General features: G+C 37.8%; 1 non-coding gene across 1 annotated transcript; it reads right to left on the bottom strand.

Annotated features, from left to right (window-relative positions):
- Nucleotides 1-1,023: 1,023 nt before the first annotated feature.
- On the bottom strand, nt 1,024-1,130 carry LOC120087390 (small nucleolar RNA R71). Its single transcript, XR_005484526.1, has one exon. It is a non-coding gene; the product is annotated as a small nucleolar RNA R71 (small nucleolar RNA).
- Nucleotides 1,131-10,334: the final 9,204 nt, after the last annotated feature.

Genomic DNA, 10,334 nt, shown 5'->3' with positions numbered 1-10,334 from the left:
ATGGACCTTTTGAATTCAACACATGCGTCCTGGATTTAGGAGCATCGCATTTACATTGGAAAATGACTTCTGTGCATGGTTGTAGCATGACCGCATAGTCTGACGCATTCTCAAGTAACGCTAGCTAAAGATCTTCTCAACCCGTTCATCGCATACTCATTGCATCTATCAACTCAACTGTCTTTTCTCAAATTCGCCACCTTTATTTATTTCTTTTTCATCAATGCAAACAAAAAATCCAACACTTATTTATTTACTTAGTTATCGCAAAGTTTTCATCAAAATTACCAATGCAATCTATTTTCACAAGTCCCTGTGTTCAACCCTGGACTTATCAGGAAACTCAGAGGAATTTACACTTGAATTTCGCTAGGGAAACTTGAGTGCACAACGCAATTCCATCAACGTATATCATCCATATTTCCACTTCATAAATACGAGCATCATGTTTTTTGGCACCGTTGCTGGGGACTTCGACAAAATAGTTTGTTAACGGTAATTTTTTTATTTCTTTGCAGAACTTTCAATCTCTGGCGAATTATGCTCCAGAGATTGAGAGGACTTTTAGACGAAGATTGAGAGACCGCCCACAACAACCACAATCAGACAAAGAAGAGATGGTGGAGCAGTCTGGAAATGGAGCACCAAATGATAATAATGTCATGGCAAATCCGATTTTGTTGGTAAACGATCGCAATAGGCCCATCAGGGACTATGCATCGCCAAACCTCTATGATTTCTCTCCGGAAATCATAAGGCCTGCAGATGATCCAGACTGCAGGTCAATTCGAAGGAAGGCGTGGCAAAGACCCGCACGCTCACCTTCAAAGTTTTATTGAAATCTGCAATACTTTTGTGTTCCCGATCATCTCTACTAAAGAAGTTCGACTAATGTTGTTTCCATTTTCTCTCTGTGATCAGGCTAGGAAATGAGCATATTCTCTCGAACCGAGAGAGATCACTTCTTGGGAGCAAGTAGTGGAGAAATTTATGAAGAAGTATTATCCACCTACCGAGAACGCAAGACGAAGGAAACTGATTACAAATTTTGAACAAGATATGGATGAATCGCTCAGCGATGCTTGGGCGAGGTTTAAAAGGTTGGTTCAGGATTGTCCGCATAATGGGTTACCAGACTACCTTCAAATGGAGATTTTCTATCCATGTTTGAATCCCACTTCGCAGATCACTGCCAACGCGACAGCTGCTGGTCGTCTGCTCGAAAAAACTTATGATGAAGCGAAGAATATCCTGGATCGCATTTCCAAGAACCATGAAGACTGAAAAGAGAGTGACCAGAGATTGAGACTTAAAGACTCTGATGCAAACAACGGTGCAATTGTTTCATTACAAAACCACTTCCCCTTATTCACCGAAATCTAGATTTATGCTAAAAATACTTTCCGAATGGAGGTCACTTCCAGGGTGACACGAAGTACCGCTTAAATCTGGATTGTGAACTCTTAGGGACGTGAGAGCTAAAAATAATGTATCATATATGTTATTAATCTCCCACTAAAGTGTTTTAATAACTTTATCATATAGAAGTTAACTCCCACTGAAGTGTTCTATTAATTGGGTAAATTTATACTTGGGTTCTTTTCGGCTAATAAAAACAACCCTAAGTCTAAGTGGTTTATCCAATTATAACACTTATAAATGGATTTACACCTATAATGTCTAGGTGAAGAACTGTTTTATTACCTCACATCGCTCACGTATGCTCATAAAACCAATTAACAACACTCAATAATTCGGCCATAATCCCTAAGTAGGAGGTGTTCCATAGACCGTCAACTTAAGTACCCCCTGCCTTAGACAGGATTATATACCGATTGAGTTTGTAACCCAAGTTTTACTAGTTTAAAGATCTATTTTAACTATTAAAACGAGTGGTTAACCGACGTGAGCATGCAATTGTTCTTTGTTATGGATTTTAAATGTCTAACCCAATTTTATAACAGCTTACAAAATTTTAGACATGCTAAACATCCACAACATATATCAAAGGCATTCAATATTTAATATAACAATTATATTAAATACAAGAAACTGTAACATGCATACTATATATTATAACATTTTATAACATACTTCAATGCATGTAACATGCTTCCTATGATGGGATTTTAAATCTACATGGCATACTGTATGCACATACAAGATTTGTTTAATTATAACATACATCAAATGCATAAATAATTAAACACAAACTGGTATGATTTTAGTTTTGGCATAAACAAGCAAAAAAAAGCCTAATTATTACAAAACAACTTCAAAACCGCTTCCGAACCACTTAAACCACTTCAAACCAAACCCAAACTGCTTGAACCGGACCAGAAAAGTCTAAACCGAACCAGCCAAAAACCTTTTGAGGCTGAATCGGACAGGACCTCAAGGAAACCGGTCGAACTGGCTGCTCTCACTCCATACTCAAAATCTCGCTAAGGCTCATCGTGTAGCATTGACGACTATCGTCTAGCGCAATCGTCTAGTGTTTGCCTGATCGTGTAGCACCATCACATTGCATCTTCCAACAATCGTGTATCACCATTTTCTAGCACTGGACAAAGCTACACGATCATGTAATGCTATCGTATAACACTCCAATGCATCATTTAGCACCCGTGCAAAGCTACACAATCGTGTAGTGTTATCGTATAACACTTCAACGCATCGTTCAATGCCTGCACAAAGCTACATGATCGTGTAGTACTATCGTATAACACTTCAATGCATCGTTCAGCGCCTGCACAAAGCTACACGATCATGTAGTTCCATGTATAGCACTTCAACACATCGTTCAGCGCCTACACAAAGCTACATGATCGTGTAGTGCCATTGTATAGAATTTCTACACATCGTTTAGCTCCTGTAGCTCCACGATCGTCTAGCGCACAACACTTCAACACCCAGCGCCCATAGCTACATGATCGTCTAGTGTTTATACACATCGTTTAGCGCCCAAAGGTATACGATTGTGTAGCACGCAACAGTTCAACGCCCAGATTTGAGTAGAGGCTGAAGAATTAGAATCTGCAGCTCGGCCTTCCTCACTTGTTTCTTCAATTACATCTTAATTTCAACTCTAATGACTCCAAATAAATTATAGACTCTTAAGAACACATATAAGCTCATTAATCAAGAGCCAATTATAAATTTAATTAAGAAATGAAAGAAAAATAAAATGCCAAAACTCAAGAAAACCATATCAGTGCATCATGTTCATATAACTCATGAAATACACCCACCACACCAAAATTAAATCAAATTGAGTGCTTAAATGATGCTCTGATACCAATTATTGGAGTGTATCAGCAAGCAGTGGAAGCAACAAGGATCAATAAGCACTCTAATTCATTAATTTTGGCAGTAACTAAAACATGCTTACACAGTAACAAGTGGGTTTCAAGTCACACCTTTGTAGAATTTCTTCAAATCTCGATTCTCAGTTGCAAACTTCTCCAAATCTTGTTGAAAACCACCTCAGGTCTTTCCCACTATTCTCTTGGAGCTTTAGATTGAGTTGTGGGACTCAAAATAAGCTTGAATGCAAGGAACTTGGAGAAGAACTCACAGCAACAACCCACTTGAAGAACACCTTCTTCAACACGAATTTTTCAGCAAAAATTCTATAGATTGCATGTCACGGTTCCACTTCAATCTTTTCAATATATTGCAGACTATCATGCAAAGAAGATGGTTGCATGAGATGCAGCTCACGCTTGGAGTTATTGAAGCCAAAGTGAAGTGGATTTTGTGTGAGCTACTTTGAAGGTGTAATGGAAAAAAAAAAAAACCAAAATCCCATTTTATTTTTTTTTTTTGTTTTTCAAACTTTTCAATTTTCCAAAATGATTTCAAAACTCAATTTGATTTCTAAAATTGAAAATGTTATTAATTTTACATAAATTAATTTTTCTAATAAAATTAATAAATAATTATTTAAAAATTTTAAATAATTCTAATTAATTTAATATCAAATATTAAATTAAGTTTACACAAACCCACCTTCATATCATATTTAAATATTAATTCTCCAATTTCGTTTAATTCTTAAAATTAAACGTGTAATTATATCTCATATAATTACTAATTTCTTTCATTCTAATTTGAACATTTCAAATTAACTTATCACGCTACTCTAAAGATAATCCATTTATGAGCTAGTAGTGGAACCTCGTAGACCTACAGATTATGGGCTCCAAGGATCCGAGATTAATTGACTAAACTCATTACACTGAATTAACCCCTATTTGTTAACTAATGGGTCACTCCACTAAAACCCATAGTTGAACTCCCCTCACTGTAGATATATTATGTTCATTCGATATAACCATGATTAGTAAGTTAACCCTTCACAGGTTGTTCGTAATAACAGTTGGGTCAAATGTCTGTTTTACCCCTCGAGATTACCTCTTGTTTTTTAAGTCTCACTGATCCTCTAATGAACAATTGATTTGTGATCTAATCAACAAATCAAGTCCCTCTCAGGCCAATGAGAGGGTGGGGCTTTTTGTTCAAGACCTGAAGTCAGCACTTAAAGGAACAACCTCTCTACTATCCCTAAAAGCGAGTAGGAGTGAATTCCTTCTTGCACCTTATGTCCTCAACTATCTACTCGGTCTTACACCTGAAATGGGAGTTTATTGAGTCAGTGCTGTTGAGCCAACCTTCACCTATGAAAATCTAAGGATAATCCCAAATAAACAGGAGTTCTTAGTTAGCTCAGGATTAAGGTCAAGTTACCTAGATCATCACTTTGAAATAGTTAGTCTTAAATAGTAAACAGCGTTATAAAATAAGAGTGACTGGTTTTGTGGTCCGATCTTATATAAACCCATTTGCACAGGACACCCCCACTCTTCATGTCATAACATGTACGGATTAAGATCACTTCGTTTGTAGCACCTTACAACTCTTTGTAACAACTACAGAGTAGGCCACATCCAATAGTGTTACTAGAATAAGGCACCCAACCTTATTCATATACTATAGATCATTTTGACTATTCACTCGAAACTGATCCACTTTTATATCTCCACACAAAGTTCAAGTACTCATGTAATAGTCATGGGTCTTTTAGGTTTATTGGATTTCTAATAAGAAATATATATATTCAATAACAACTTATAGAATTTTTAGAATAAGTTTTATTGTTTACAAACCACGAGTTTTAGGACATAAAACCCAACACTCTTATCCTTGAATGACCTTGGTGCATAATCAATCTTAATGCATAGTATATCATCACCGCATGGCCAAGCTTTATTAATGCATGACCAGGGCCCTTTAGCTCATAGCTAGTCTCGACCATTACACCTTTAGTCAACAACTCCATGTGCCCAACATGTTTCTCATGCCCTGCCTAGTCATATGCATCCAACTAGATTCTCAAGGCCAACGCTTAGTCCAAATGACTGCATTCTTCTTCCCATGCCTAGCCTTATGATTGGTGCATACTTCATAGACCATCGTATAGCACCTTCATCGCATGGTTCTTCAAGCCTTGGCATCGCATGAGCATCGCACTGGTTTGTCATGCTCATCGCATAGCTCCAGCGCGTATCGTCTTACTTCATCTGCAGCCCCAACACACACCGTATTCCCATCGTTGCATACCTCATCGCATGTTGCCTAGCTATATCGCATGCCCAACACCTTGCGTTCATCGTCTTATGCCCAGCCTTGTGCTCAACATGCAGCCCTGCATGTAGCTATGCTATTACCCTCGTGCAACACCCCAATGCCCAGCTCCCATGCTCACGTGCAACCGAGCACTTCTTCGTTCGCGTCTGGCCCATACTCGTTGCACGATGGCCCTTCCTTGCTGCATCATGACATGCAGTGTCATCTTAGGTCTTTTACTTAGAATTATGAAGGTTGTTAGGCAGAATATGCGTCGATCATGATAGGAATTCACAAGAATATGAGTCTGCGTCGATCAGCATGTCGAATCTCAACTAACCCGTTATTTTGCGTTAATTATGCGTTCAATGTTCTATTTTTGTAGCCAATGCAGGAAATGAACACAAATGCGAAAACCAGACCATCGCATAGACGACCGCATACGGAAAAACACTCCATCACAAGGCAAACGCATCAATCAACGCATAGATGTTGCAGTAATCAGCCGTATGCATCCATCGCATGGGAGTTGCGCTCGTCAAACGATTGCGGTCATCATGTAGTGTTGCGGTGTTAAGTAATATGGCTATTGAATAATTGCGGCTACGCGACAATGCATTCTAATGGGATCAACGCAAGGTAGGTGGAATGAATGAATCAACGTATCTACCTCGAGAAAATCCAAAGATGATGTTGACATTTCACCTACCACGCCATTAGTGGCAGAGGTTTAGAAAAGGACTAACGCACCGAATGTCAGACTTAAAGCAGTCCAATTAATGCTATCGGCGACCCAAGCTCTATAAATAGAGCCCGATGAGCTGAAATTCAATCATTCAGAGATTATTCCTCAATCGGGGATTTTCCCCGCGATCCAGACAAACGCGTGAGAAGATGGCTGAGCGATCTTCACCTCCTTCATCCATTCCGATTGACGACCAGAGCCTTCGATCAGAGCTAGATCTCAAAAGAGTCAGCTCCTCCGTCCATCCATGGCACCACCGGCAGCCTTGACGCGCATCCGCTGGAAGTAAAGTTTTGCTTCCAGCCAGTCATTTCTTTTTCCTTTCTTTTTCTATATTGTATTGTATGACATTTTGGAATTAAGAAATTAATACAATATATTTTTCAATGCATTTCTCTATTCCTTCGACTCCATCTTCATCTTCTTGCTTAGCATCTTTACTTTCATTGCAATACTTGGTGGGAATGCTTGGGTATTGCATACTTAGTCATGTGGATTAGGGATATGAAGCATGTAGCAACCCATCGAGAGGTGTGCATTGTGCGAGTATATGAGTAATCTTATTTGCTTAGTGTGAAGCTACTGTAATGCCTGTCTATGGGCTAACGCATCGCTTGTCTATGAGTGAAGTCAACAACAGTTAACTGCCCGAGAGGGTAAGTGGTTGGACGCATTAAGCAAGGTACCCATTGTTTACTAGGGATAGTAACAATCTTAGGTCAGCAAAGTTTATACGATTGTCTTGTATTATGTATGCTTCATTCGTCCATTAGGGATACTCGAGTGGGTAGTCTAAGGACAGGATCTAGGCTTGGGAAGGTCAAGTCAGAATCTAGGCTTGGGAGAGCCAGATTAAAACACATAATACAGGAGATAAGCGCTTAGGAATGAGCACTACTTGTTATTAATGCGCATGCATCCTAGAGAAAGGATACGATTGAATGCGGTCACCTTGCTTTCATGCATTCTGCATCATTGCATAGGACAAAAGTAGAGACTTAGGAACAAGCTCTATGGACACTTTGCGTTCAACACATGCGTCCTAGAATTAGGAGCACCGCATTTCCATTGGAAAATGACTTGTCGTGTATGGTTGTAGCATGATTGCATGGATTGCGTTGACTAGGGTTGCCCTTGCGATCATTCTTAAGTTTTGCAATGAAAACATCTCTGCATTTTATCTATTTCCCATACATTTATTTCATGTCAATATTTGTCGTATCTCTACCTTTCAGGCATATTCTCATTGCGTTGTCTGTTAGATAGGAGTAGAAGTAGGATTAACATAACAATATCCCCTCCATTCTTTTATTCAACCGCCACATGCACAATCATCGCAACTAGCTACAAGTCCCTATGTTCGACCTCGGATTACCTGAGAAACTTGCGTCCATGTTATACTTGGCGTGAACGCAAGAAAACTTGTGGCAGGATGCATGGTCATCGCATACATTTATTAACGCATATTCATTCCAATGCATGATCATCTACGCATGACTATCAATGCATATCTTAGGAACATGCATGGCATACCGCGTCCAAGGGAAGTTGGTTGTCGAGTAAAATTGACTTCCAATTTTCCATCATCAAGTTTTTGGCGCCGTTGTCGGGGACTTGGCAACTAAATGTTTGTTAAGTTTTGTGTCTCTGCGAGCAAACTTTTTATCTTGGGAGTATTGCAGCTTGTGCGACCAGGTTGCAAACAATATTGAAGTGTAAGCGATGCGCTGAAAGCCAATGTTGACCCCAAGGTAGAAGGACAATCAGTTGCAAAAGAGCTGAAGGCAGTTCTAAGCTCATGACGGCCGCATGCGCCCAACAATTTTTGGAAGTTCCAATGGTCAGGGAAACTTGACCCAAGCAGTCGAGAACCATCTCCTACATCTCAACTTTTCTCTTTCAAATTGTCACTTGTCTCCTTCTCCTCACCAGTGACCTTCACCCATCAATGGCTAAAGTGACGACACAAATCCTGTAGGGCGTTTCGATGGATCTCGTGTTCCAACAGGAAAGAAAATAATTGCAAATAGAATACCACGAAGGAGATGATTCGTTAACCATTATGGTAGCAAGGGTTGAAATCGATTCTGTCGACACAACAACAACTCACATTATCCAACTTTAGTGAGACTTTGCTCCTTATTCTGATGATATGTTGCACAATTTCTAACATAGCTATAGTACACGTCGGAGGCAAAAAAAAAAAAAAAAAGGCAGAACATTAGGTGCACAACTCACAACGCATAAAAACCTGAGGTGAACTCCTCCAACCAGTCAATACCCTCTGGGCAACTGATAGACGACTCCAAAAGTGTGATGAGTACCTCATTTCGCCTGGTATATATAGAAAAGGGGAAAAAATTATACATGAAATCCCGAGATATTGTCTAATTTGATAGAATTTGATCTAATTTAATTGGAAAAATATCGATTAAATTCAAATAGTCGTGAAATCTTTGCCCAAATAGCATCTCATCCAAGTCAAAATTGGACTAAAACCCAAATTTCAATTTTATTCTAAATCTAAGTTTAAACAAATTCTACCCAATATCAAAATTGCGGTGGAATTTAAAAGTTGTTTTGCTAAACTTTTGCTCTCCAAAATTTTTTCCATCTTCAAATTCATATTCCATTCAAATCGGAATTAAATTGAAATTTTATTTCAGATTTCAGTTTAAAATTTGATGAGGATTCAAATTCATATTTTATTCTAAATTCAAGCTAGCCAAATTGAATGGTGTGATAAATGTCATATTTATTTTAAATTAAAATTTGACCTTATTCTAAATTTTATCTTAAATTTCAATGGTTACAACTGAGATTAAATTGTGAATAAAATCTCAAATTAAAATTTGATCATATTCTAAAGTTTATCCTAAATTCTAGTTAAATTTAGGTACTAAATTCATAGTTTAACTGACACATCAATTGGGATTAAATTCAAGAATAAATATATTTGAATTACGGTTCCAACTTTATATTTTTTTGAGATTCATCCACAGCATAAATCTCGAAAATGAGAATAAGAAATTTTGGATCAATTGCATATTGCCACGTCATTTACCGAATTAATGACGAAATTTCAAATAATTGAATTTGGCCCAATTTGATATTATAGTTTGGGCTAAAGTCCAGTTGAGCCTAAAAGTTTAATTTGGTCGAAATGCCAAAGTAAGTCCAAGTTCAACCAATTGGGCCTACTGGCCAGACCCATGGACCAACCAAACGCAAGCCCACGGAGTCTACCTCATAACACTACAAATAGAGTTCTCTTCATTTGTGAGGATTGGCAATTCCAAGACTTCGACTTCAAGAACATCACATGCTCTGCTTCTATAAGTCAAACGTACGCATTCAACTGAGAGAAAATCAAATAATCAAATACTAGAGATTGAATCACATCACCATCAAATCAATATCAACCAAGTTCAACTCCACAAAATATATTTCTCCGAAAACTTCGTGTGAACAGAATTGAAATATCATTTTAATTTATTTATGTGTCCATTCAGACATAAATATTAAACCTACTCTGAACACAAATCTTCAATCGAGGTTAAAAATCTTTCAAATCTACCCGTTGTTAACTAATAACAAGAATTATTCACACTCCTAAATGTCCAAATTTAAAATTAGTCATTAGTTTAGAATTAACTTTGTTTTTTTATCCAAAAAAAAAAAGTCTCTATAAGCTTTATTTTATAAACGTAATTAGTAAAAGTATGTTGTTCGGAACGAAGATTAATTTTAAGATTAACCTTAAATATTGTTAACCTAACAACCTGTCAGTAGTAGAAGAAAAGGCGGCTTCATTAGTTAAATAACTTAAAATAATATAATTCAGAAAAAACACGGAACGTCCATTGGAAGAAAAAAAAAAAAAAGCCAATTATTTCGGGCTATAAAAATAGGGTCTGATTTGTTGGGGGGAAAATCTCCCCTCCCTATGGCATCTGAAATT

The sequence above is a fragment of the Benincasa hispida genome, chromosome 9, assembly GCF_027475165.1.
Source record: "Benincasa hispida cultivar pf3 chromosome 9, pf3_genome.v1.1, whole genome shotgun sequence".
NCBI lineage: Eukaryota > Viridiplantae > Streptophyta > Magnoliopsida > Cucurbitales > Cucurbitaceae > Benincasa > Benincasa hispida.
This window is presented reverse-complemented; position numbering and strand designations above follow the sequence as displayed.